We start from the raw sequence: 9,970 nt of genomic DNA on the forward strand, positions 1-9,970 counted from the left end.
TGCTGGATGTGGGTTTCCCCAGCCTCACCTGCTGCTTCCTGTCTGTCAGAAAGCTATTAATCCACTGACAGGTGGGGGCATATTTACATATTTGTATGTAAGCTTTCCTGGCCGAATAAACCCTTTATGCATGCATCTATGTGTATATTTATGTGTACACTTCATGCATTCATGTGTGCATGACTGCATGCATATTTGTCTGTGTGCTCATTTGCAATTCAGCTGGCACCCATGCAACCAAAATAAGACTGTAATAAAGGCCAGATTTAGAAAGCAAGAAAAACGGGATGCTAATGGATCAGTCTGTTTATGAGGGAAATATATATTCAGTGAAAGCAGTAAGGGCTTTATGCATCCATAAATTACATGCTGGCTCTCTCGGGAGGCTGATGCATCACAGAGAGCCAATCTGAGTGTGTTGTGCAAACCTTCTGAGATAAAAAAGAGAAAAATAACAGACAGTAAAGATAAATGGAGAAAATGAGAGATGACAAAAAATAAACTACTAAACTAGGTATTTAAAAAGTGTAGCACATTTAACTTTTTTAAAAATTCTGTCTTAATTTTAGCTGACAGTAGAGGAATGAGGCAACCCCGGCATCACCAATTTTAAGGTTACATGAAATGGTTTTGTTGCCCACTCTGTCCTGGTGATGCCTGCACCGCTTCAACCTTCCCTCCAATTAAGCATTAAGCCCCGTTTAGATTGGATTAATATTACTTGGAGAGGTTGGTGACAGAATATTTCATTGTGCATCCTGGTAATTTAACTCATTCAGCATTTTAAACATCTACCTGGTCAGCTGCTTAATTTTTTGTTTGTTAGTTTTGTTTATATTGAAGGGCCAATTTGGGTGAGGCCATCTGTTTTCTCAAAATGATTCTGCCCAACCCAGGGCCCCCTAGATTGCACCCTATCTGTACCAGCTCATTCCTGTTTCTGGAATAGGTTTACATTTCTCTAGACTGTGTGTTTGTGTACATCTGTTTGTGCACTAGTACAAGAATAGGAACAAAATAGTAATGAGCAGCAGTGCCTGAATGTGTGTTTGTGTGCGAGTGAGCTCTTTCTTTTGTCTCTTTTTACTTGCCTGTTTCTCTGTCACATCCTCTCCTAAATTTCCCCCCTGTCCTATCCTTTTCTTGCTCCTTTATCTCTCACCCACACCTTGCTTGGCTCTCACAAAAATGGGTTTCTGCAGATTGATAAGGGTTACATTTTGACTCTTTTGGAGATCATAAAAACCAACCAGTAAACCTAACAGGTAAATTTATATTTAATCTGTTTCAGTCTAATAAGGCAGCATGAGACACATTTTAGGTCATACTGTACAGACAAGTGAGAGAAATAAAATATTAAATTAAAATCATTCTATTGAAATAATTCATTCAAAGCTGAATTAACAACAGGAAGAATTAACATCAGTCAGGTTTCAGGGTTGACAGTTGGTTTGCCAACTTGGTTGTTTAATTATCAAGTTGCTTCCCTCATTGCAGATGTATTGGTACATTTATTTATTGTCCAGTTTGGTGACAAGCTGCTTTATCTATAAGTGGTTTGGGTGGTTTATTCGACAGGCTGATCGGCTTGGTGCCTGTTCAGCTGTTTGGTAGAAGGTTACCTCAGCTCTTTGGCTGGTTGATTGCTTGATGGCAGTTTCATAAGTTTTTGCTTTGGTTATTTGCGTGCTGTCATCACTGTGCGGTCCTGATTCTCCAGGCAGACAAAAATAAAAAAAAAACAAAACTAAAGAACAGGGGCTGCCAAAGGCATCAGGCAACACATCTCAGTGAAAAGACTCGAGAGTGAGCCAGCTGCACCAGGGCACACTACTAACCAGTATTACCAGTCTCCCCTCTAACAGACAAGAAGCAAAATAGGATTTGATTTGTCTGAACATGACCTTTGACCTTGTTACTCTGTATCAGGAACTCTATGGCAGGCTGCTGAAGCCAAAGGACCTTTTATCATATTGTAACAGAGTACCAGGGACACTGTGAAAAAGGACAGCAATGTCTTTTATTAACACTGCTAAGGCGTCTGATTACATTAGAGCAGTAATCACTGAGCCATTGGTTACAATTGTTAGTTTTTTTTTATTTGGTGAAGCAATAATCATATTTTCTTTTTAAATTAGAAACCACAGGCCACATCTGATCTACTGCATGGCCATGATCACAAATGTTCTCTAAAACCATGGTCATTCCCTAACCCTAAACTTAATCAAACCTTAATAAAGCTTTTACTTTTGATTTGTAAGACTTTCTGAGGGCACAGACAAATGTCCATAGTGTTTATATTTGATGTTTTTGACAGCAGTCAAGAATGGTGATAAATAAATATAAATACAAATAAAGGTATAAACCCTGGCACCAGTTTTTTTTTTTAACTGTGACCCCTCTGACTTTCTGCAAATACTACCTCACACAAAACCAAAATGCTTCAGCATCCACACTAGTAGCTACATGGCCCTGAACTAAATGTCAACTAAGTATTTGGTTACCTGTTATCTAATACAGGAATTCAGCATTTATTATAGAATTTTTACTTTTATTACTATTATTTTTTCCTGGCTATTACATAGCTTGCACTCTAACCAGCATCTGAAAGTGCTACTGGCATGCTAATGTTACCAGGCCTGCTGCACATCTGACTAAGGTGCATGTGTTTTGCATTAGGTTATTACACCTACATCCCTGGAATTTTCAAAGTAAGAGACGTAAGTTAACTGATCTGCAGCAGAACCTGATAATCAGAACGTCGCTTCACCAGCTGCAAAGCATGATAAATGGTCATATGGATTTTCTATGCATTGAAACACACTCAAAGCGCTTTACACTATTTCCCATTCACCCATTCCCATGCAAAAATACTCACACAATACCTCCTGAGCCACAACCACATGCACATGAAAACATCCATCTCTTTTGCAAAAAAGTCTCTTAAATGTTAATTCTGAGCATAAACAACTAAGGCCTGAGCTCCACCTGCACAGGGTAAGCATTGGTCATATTTGAGCCTTCCACCTGCCCGAGGTTTCACCCTGCTAGCATGCATGGGAGAAATTACTTGTCACCCGCAGTGTCAGAATGATTAATTTGCCTCTACATCATGGCATTGTAATCCTGGTCGTGTCCTCGTGCTATCAATCACAAAAGCCCCAGCAGGTCACTGTGACACACACTATACAGCCAGGCCAAATGCTGAGGTGAGATGGTTCCTCCCACAGTGCAATCACAACAATCAGCTTGACATAATCAGGCAGCTGGGCAGGACCAGAGGGAAAGATGCAGAACGAGAGGTGGTTTTGGTTTGGTCATGCAGACAAGTAAGTTTCAGAGCTGAAAATATTTTTTTTCTGGTTTGTGACAACAATGTTTAGCAGGTAAAACACTTACTGCAGTCACTGTATGAGAAGCTGCTGGGAATTTCAGTATTTTTTTTCAGATGTGACAAATCAAAAGAAGTTGACAAACTCAATGTTTGACCCAATGATGATGGAGAAAAAGTCACCAAACTAGGATTGCTCCTCTGGGAGCCATTAAAGTCTGTACAAAGGCTGTTCTGTTGAATATTACAACAAATTACATTTGTAGCTGTGGTATGTAGTTACCATACACCTGTAAATTAGGGGAGTGAAAACAAACAAAAATAATGGCACAAGTACTACAGTACAAAAACCCACAACCTGCAGTCTGTGCAGAATGTATATGTGCACTGTGCTTGCTTGTGTGTGTGTATAAACAGTGAGATACCAAACTGTGATTCCAGCAATTATCTGATTGCTCCTTAACCAAAGAGGGGGTGACACAAAACATCTCTGGTGCATTATACTCGATATAAGAAACAAGCATGTATTGAGGAGGGGAGTAATAAACCTGTCCACAATCACTAATCAAAGGAGCCACAGTAAAACAGTGTTTAGACTGGAAGCCGGTGCTTCCTCAAGGTCAAAGTCAAAATGAAACATCACTTTGTTGTTCTATTTCTGGGGGTCAGATTGAAAAACAAACATGAGAAAAGACAGAAGAAGTCCTTGTCTTATTTAATATGAAGGACTGTGTCTGAAACTGGCTTCACACCGCTTCAGGTGACGCTTCTCTAACTGATGGTCATAGTCATAGTTTGTTTACATTGATACTCTAACAACACCAACTAATGTGACAATGATCTGATGTTCAAATGCTTCAAGCAGCAAGTTAAATCTTCATACTGCACCTTTCACAGGGTTACAAAGTGCTTGTCCAGGTCAAAGGAAAACATATAATGACAAAAGCACCCATCCATTATCTACACCGCTTATTCCTGTAGAGGGTCACAAGGTGCTGGAGCCGATCCCAGCTGACGCTGGGCGAGAGGCGGGGTCCATCCTACACAGGTCTCCAGTCTATCACGGTGCAACGAAAGTGTATGAAAACAAAATTCAATTGAGCATAAAATACAAACAAGCAAGCAAACACATATATACACATAGGTAAATACGTACAGTATACACACACATACAAAAAGTAATGGATAAAAAAAGGATCAGGAATAATAATAAAATGTCTTTGAGAAGGTACAGTACTGTAGATACAGTCAAACATGGGTACAGTGTCCTGGCTCCAGAACAAACCACCGAGAACCTTGAGGAATCATCACAAAGCATCAACGGTTTTATAAATATAACGAGACCCATTCAAGAGCTGTAGTAGTAAACCTCAGCCTCTTCCTCAGTCGACCAGATGCAGTGTCACGGTTAGCGATGTCAAAAGCAGCACTAAAGTCTAGGAAAACTAAAATACAGCTTGAAATAGGGTGTTATTAGTGACCCTGAGGACAGCCAGAGGGGGATGTATCCAACAACAAGCTGATTAATGAACAACACAGAATGTGGATCGACTGTCTGAAGACTCCTTCACCCTGGAGCCTAAACAAGTAACAAATATCTTGATGCGTTATAGGTATTTCCATCTAAGATTTCAATATGTCTATAGTAGTAAAATGATGATTGTCTGGCTTTGCTTTGTGTAGACTGGTTACAACTAAAACCTCTGTGTTGTTGTTTTGTTCTGATTTAATCTTCTTGGTGCTATTTTTTTTTAATTCATTGCATTCAACTCTCAGAATCATAAATCTCTCTGGATGGTTTTTATGCTTTCACTTTCTCTTCCTGAAACACAACCTGACAACAGCATGAAATAGAAAAGTCACAAACGGTGTCTGGTTCTGTGTGTTTGTGTTTCATGTGCAGTTGTTTCTTCTGAAGACAGCAGATTGATGTGAAATAGGGAGAGAGAAAGAGAAAAGCAAAACTGTTGGAAGTCTAAACTCCCAACTGCTGGTGGTGTCGGCAACTAAATCTTGGGGTTGCCATGGTAACATATGTTGCTTTCTTAATGAGCGCTTATCTGCCAGAAAAAAAACATAAATGTTAGTTTGGTGGTTTCATCAAAAGGAGGATCAGTGTCAAACACAGTGCTGTGTTTGGAGGTCTGATGGGAGAAACAGTAAATTCCTACTTGAGATTATTTTAACTAGTCTGAATTCACATCACTAATGAATCTGCAGGAGTCTGTCATTTGTGCTGCTTGAAAACAACTGATTTCCCTGATTAAGACTTTTGTGATTTTGGTGTAATTGATTGAAACATTCACACAACAAATCTGTGGTAATATAGGACACACCACAGAAGAGAGTATGGGGACAAAATGAAAATGCTGAGTGCAAAATGACAAATGCAAGACCTGTTTTAGCAGAAACACTTATAAAGTCAGGGTCTTCAAGGTGCTGCGACTCAGCCATTCAAGGGATTTTCAACTATATGACCTTGTTTGCTATCATCTCTCTGTCCTTTCTCTCCTTGATGTTTCAGCCCCCTCTTCCTCACTTTATGTCTTCTGAAAAGCAACGCCATAAAAGAGAGCAATAACAGTATTTTACAATGCAGCAGATGTCACTGTGCTTCTCGGATGCATCCTCACTTGGCAGCTCTGAGAGTAGCAGCTCTGCAGCGTCATTCTGTCCATCACTCGCTGTCTGGGAAACAAATGAGGAGGCACATTTCAGAGGTCCAACACTTAAGAATGTGATGGCTTCATTTACAAAGCTCCTGCTGACACAAAAGCCAAAAAGTTCTAGCTGGTACAGTCATCAGAGTCCTGCTGTCTGTACTCACTCAGTACTGCACCGCTGTTCTGTATTGTGACCGTCACACGTATGAGGAGAAGAACAGTGTAGATGACACCAGGAACTAACAAACTCTAACCAAAGCTGTAAATATTGAATAAAATGTGGCTCGGTAAATTTGTTGAGAAGGGCTGAGTCCATGGCAAAAGGACTTGCCTTAGATTATTGAAGGGAATCAAAATAAATATTTAAGAACATGTGATGTGTCATCCAAAATACACAGATTTTGGAAAATAAAAGTATTTCCTGTTCAGAATAAGCAGGTAAAGTGCAGACATTAGTGTGACAGATTGTAACCAGAGCCCTGTCTCTCTCTCTGCAGCCTCGTGCGGTTTGTAGCCTTTCATCCTGGCTCTGACTTCACGCTCGACTCGTCCATCCAACCTCAGCGTCTGATAAATATACCACTGAGGTTGCAAAGGGATTATTGTTACACATCCAGCATTCTTAACAAACTGAAACCAGGAGGTCTGCCTGCTGGGAAATTGTTTTTACAAACATACAGTATTTTTCTTCAGCAGATATTCTCACTATGTTTAATTCAGTTGTCAGCATGTTTTCCATCATTCCATATTTGTTTTGCACCTGTGTTTCAGCTCATTCTTGCCTCCCTGACTGCTGCTCTCCTGGGCTTGACCCTCACCTTGACATCTCTCTTGGTTCTAGAGGCCAACTGTATGTCACGCAGTGTGGAAGCAGACAGCTGCTTGTACACTGTAATGTTTTCCAGCAGAAGACTCACAGCTGAAGCGGCAGAGCTGACTGCTGTGTAATTATTTGTAAAAGTGCACTGATAAGGTGAAGACAACTCGTCTGCTCTGTAATTCACAATCTTTTTTTTTTTGCACCTCAGCTTGTCCCTTCTCTGTTACTAAAATAATTAGTCTCTAGCCACATACTCATGCTTTTAAAAGAAGTCCACAGACAACTTGACATATTGTTGCTTATTTACACAGCAGGAGACTCAAAGCAACAGTAGTCTTCAGCTGAAGCCGTGTTCCCTGAGTCAGCACATCCCAGCGACTGAACCTTGACTGCTTCTTCTGCCTGTTCAGTGCCTGCTTGTGTTATTTTGACCTACACAAACTCTCTAAAGAGCAAAGAGGAGAAACTGAACTGTGAATCATTTTTCAACAACTGGCTGCAAATATAACATAATATAAGTTATTTTCTCCTGATGAACAGAGAAACGAGGCTCCATACGTTTCAAGGTAATCTCTGTAACAAATGACTGACATAAAGTTTTAATAAGGTTGTGGAAATAAAAAAAACTAACTAAAAGCTTTATCCAGTATGCTTCATGAGACACACAATGAACAACACACAGCTCCAGTGCACACTGAAGGCAACATTTAATGAGTCCACATCATACGTCAACCATATCATCATGTGGCTGACTGTGATGAACATCAGAAATCATGCAGCCTAACTTCTTTCTTTACCTTTAACATCGTCTGCATCAGATGACAGAGAGCTTCCAGTGTTTTCAGGTGCATTTGCATTAGAAAGGAATTACATAACAGGTTTACTCACAGTTTCCCTGTGTATGTGTTTAATTTAATATCCTAAAAGCTGACCATACTGCAAGAAGGGTCTTGTTCATATTTAAGAAGTTGCTATAAGACGCTGGTAAGCTGTACCGTGTCCCGGCTTCTGCCCCTGACAGCTGTATTTAGCAAGCAGAGTAGATTTAATAATTTGTGCTAACAAATGGCTCAGTCATCCTGCACTGGCAGCTCTCCTCTGAAGAACAGCTCCGAGTTGGACTGTAAGGTAATATCTGTTAGACACTGTGGACTCATCGAGCTGGACATTAACACAGGACACGCAGACCATGTTGTGTGTATCTGTGTGTGTGTGTGTGAGACTTTGTGCCTGTGCTAAATCATAAAACAAGCTGCACAACTGTGAAGGGTTTCACTGAGCTGGTGACCAACAATGTCCACTAAAGCACCGGTACTGCAACGACTCGGTCGTTAGGGGACGTTGTTGGCCGTCGAAGGACTAAACCACCACCCAGCGGGATAAACACCTCCTGCTCACCACCAGTGAGACAGAACTGATGAAGCCTCTTGGATGAGAGGTGAAACATCTTCCACCTAAAACTATGTCCACATAGTTTGACCTGGATGACTGAGAATGTGCACGGATACTATTAAAGAAATTTAAAATACTGTACATATTGTATGTTCTGATTTATGTGTAGAGAAGACTGAATTTGTACTAATGAGGTATGTTTGTATAATCCCAGGACTCTCTTCTTCTCCAGATTAATTTTGTGTTTGTCTTATACAAAATGTTGTCTAGTAGTTTAGTAAAGAACGAGGCTAATTTAAAAACAAAGACAACTAATTAGAATGAAGGGGGTGAAAGCTTCCAGTATGATTCTGCTCTTTTGCTCTTGCTACTGAAAACATGGAATGTGTGTGTTTTTGAGTGTGTTGTGCAACTTCTGTGTTTTTCTCCATCTATAATCATTCAACAGGCACCAGCCATTCAACAAATTATAATTAAGGTGATGCTTGTGACCATGTTTGTGTGTATGAGAGAGTGACTGAGAGAGAGAAAGGTAGAAAACTGTTGCATGCAGTTTTCTGTGTGTATACATACAAAACATGTATTTTTATCTGTATATGAAAAGAACTCACTAAGATACAGAATGAGGAATAATGGACACACGTGCAGAATGTGTGTTTGTGTGTGTGTGTGTGTGTGTGTGTGTGTGTGTGTTATGGCTTCACAGCGGAGGGGAATCCATCATCGTCAGGTTTCTATTGATGTGAGTGTCAGGCTCAGTGAGGCCTGATCACACTGAGACGCAACAAAAAGCACTCAGTGTAATTAGACACACACACACACACATTCTGTTTGCACAACGGTGACATCATTCACATCAGAGTGACTCAGAGGGGTTTGTCATTTTAACCAAATAAACCACCAACTATGTCCAAAGCCACTTCCTGTTTGCGACCTACACTAGTGCACTGTGATTACCTTACATTGAAAATAAAATACATAAAATGAAAATAAAAACAAACAGACAATGTACATACTGTACAGTGCAGTAATAAATTGTGTGTCGCCCCAAATGCAGCACAGGACAAAGAGTTTTCAGTTTGGATTTTAAAGTGGGTAGAGCTTGGACACATATAAAGTGATGAGGAAAGCTGTGCAGGAACTGTTAATTGATCCTGACGAGTCGACTCCCGGTCAGGAGTTTGGACTCATCTCCTGACTGAGAGACCTTTGCTGCATGTCATACTTCTCTCTCTCTCTGTGTGTTTCCTTTATACTTGGACTCCTGCTTTTAATTAAAGGCAAACACACCGATAAAAGAAAAAAGATCACACAGGACCCACATCTTAATACCATGCACTGACAAGGGCCTCGTGTGTTGCTATTACAACAAATTGGTAATGTGCTGTTGGAAAAACTGTTATGTGTTTTACTCTTTTCACCTCTGCTCTGCTCTGCTCTCGTATCTTGGCTAAATAATTACTGTGTTGTACTTCTTTTGGAGACTTCATTTGACACAGTTTATACTTCTGTGAATCCAGTTTTCTTGTTACTAGACTAATTGTGTACATAATTATTAGGCCTAATTCTGGTTAATGAATTTCATCATGTTCTGGTTGATTGCTATATTTAATGTAGCATACATGATAGTTTAAGTGGTATCTGGCTTTGTTTAGATGAATTTCGACATGTAACCCATTCTACACGAGTTTCCAGAGCTTCCATTTCATCTCTGTTGGCAAACCAGTACAGAAGTGGTTAAAATGAAAAGTCATTTCCAAGCAC

At 40.1% G+C, this 9,970-nt stretch overlaps 1 long non-coding RNA gene across 4 annotated transcripts in view; it reads left to right on the plus strand.

Moving 5' to 3' along the window:
- The window catches only part of LOC109956689 (uncharacterized), a 17,117-nt gene extending 9,764 nt beyond the window's left edge, over positions 1-7,353 (plus strand). The window contains exons 3-5 of one of the 4 annotated variants that reach the window (XR_002274444.1): positions 6,492-6,656; positions 6,766-6,967; positions 7,126-7,353. This is a non-coding gene — a long non-coding RNA (uncharacterized LOC109956689). Of the gene's footprint in view, positions 1-6,491; positions 6,968-7,125 lie in introns of all 4 variants that reach the window. The other 3 variants (XR_002274446.1, XR_002274443.1, XR_002274445.1) reach the window with 3 other exon arrangements.
- The last annotated feature ends 2,617 nt before the right edge of the window (positions 7,354-9,970 follow it).

Source organism: Monopterus albus, unplaced genomic scaffold, assembly GCF_001952655.1.
Source record: "Monopterus albus unplaced genomic scaffold, M_albus_1.0 scaffold21.1, whole genome shotgun sequence".
Lineage (NCBI taxonomy): Eukaryota > Metazoa > Chordata > Actinopteri > Synbranchiformes > Synbranchidae > Monopterus > Monopterus albus.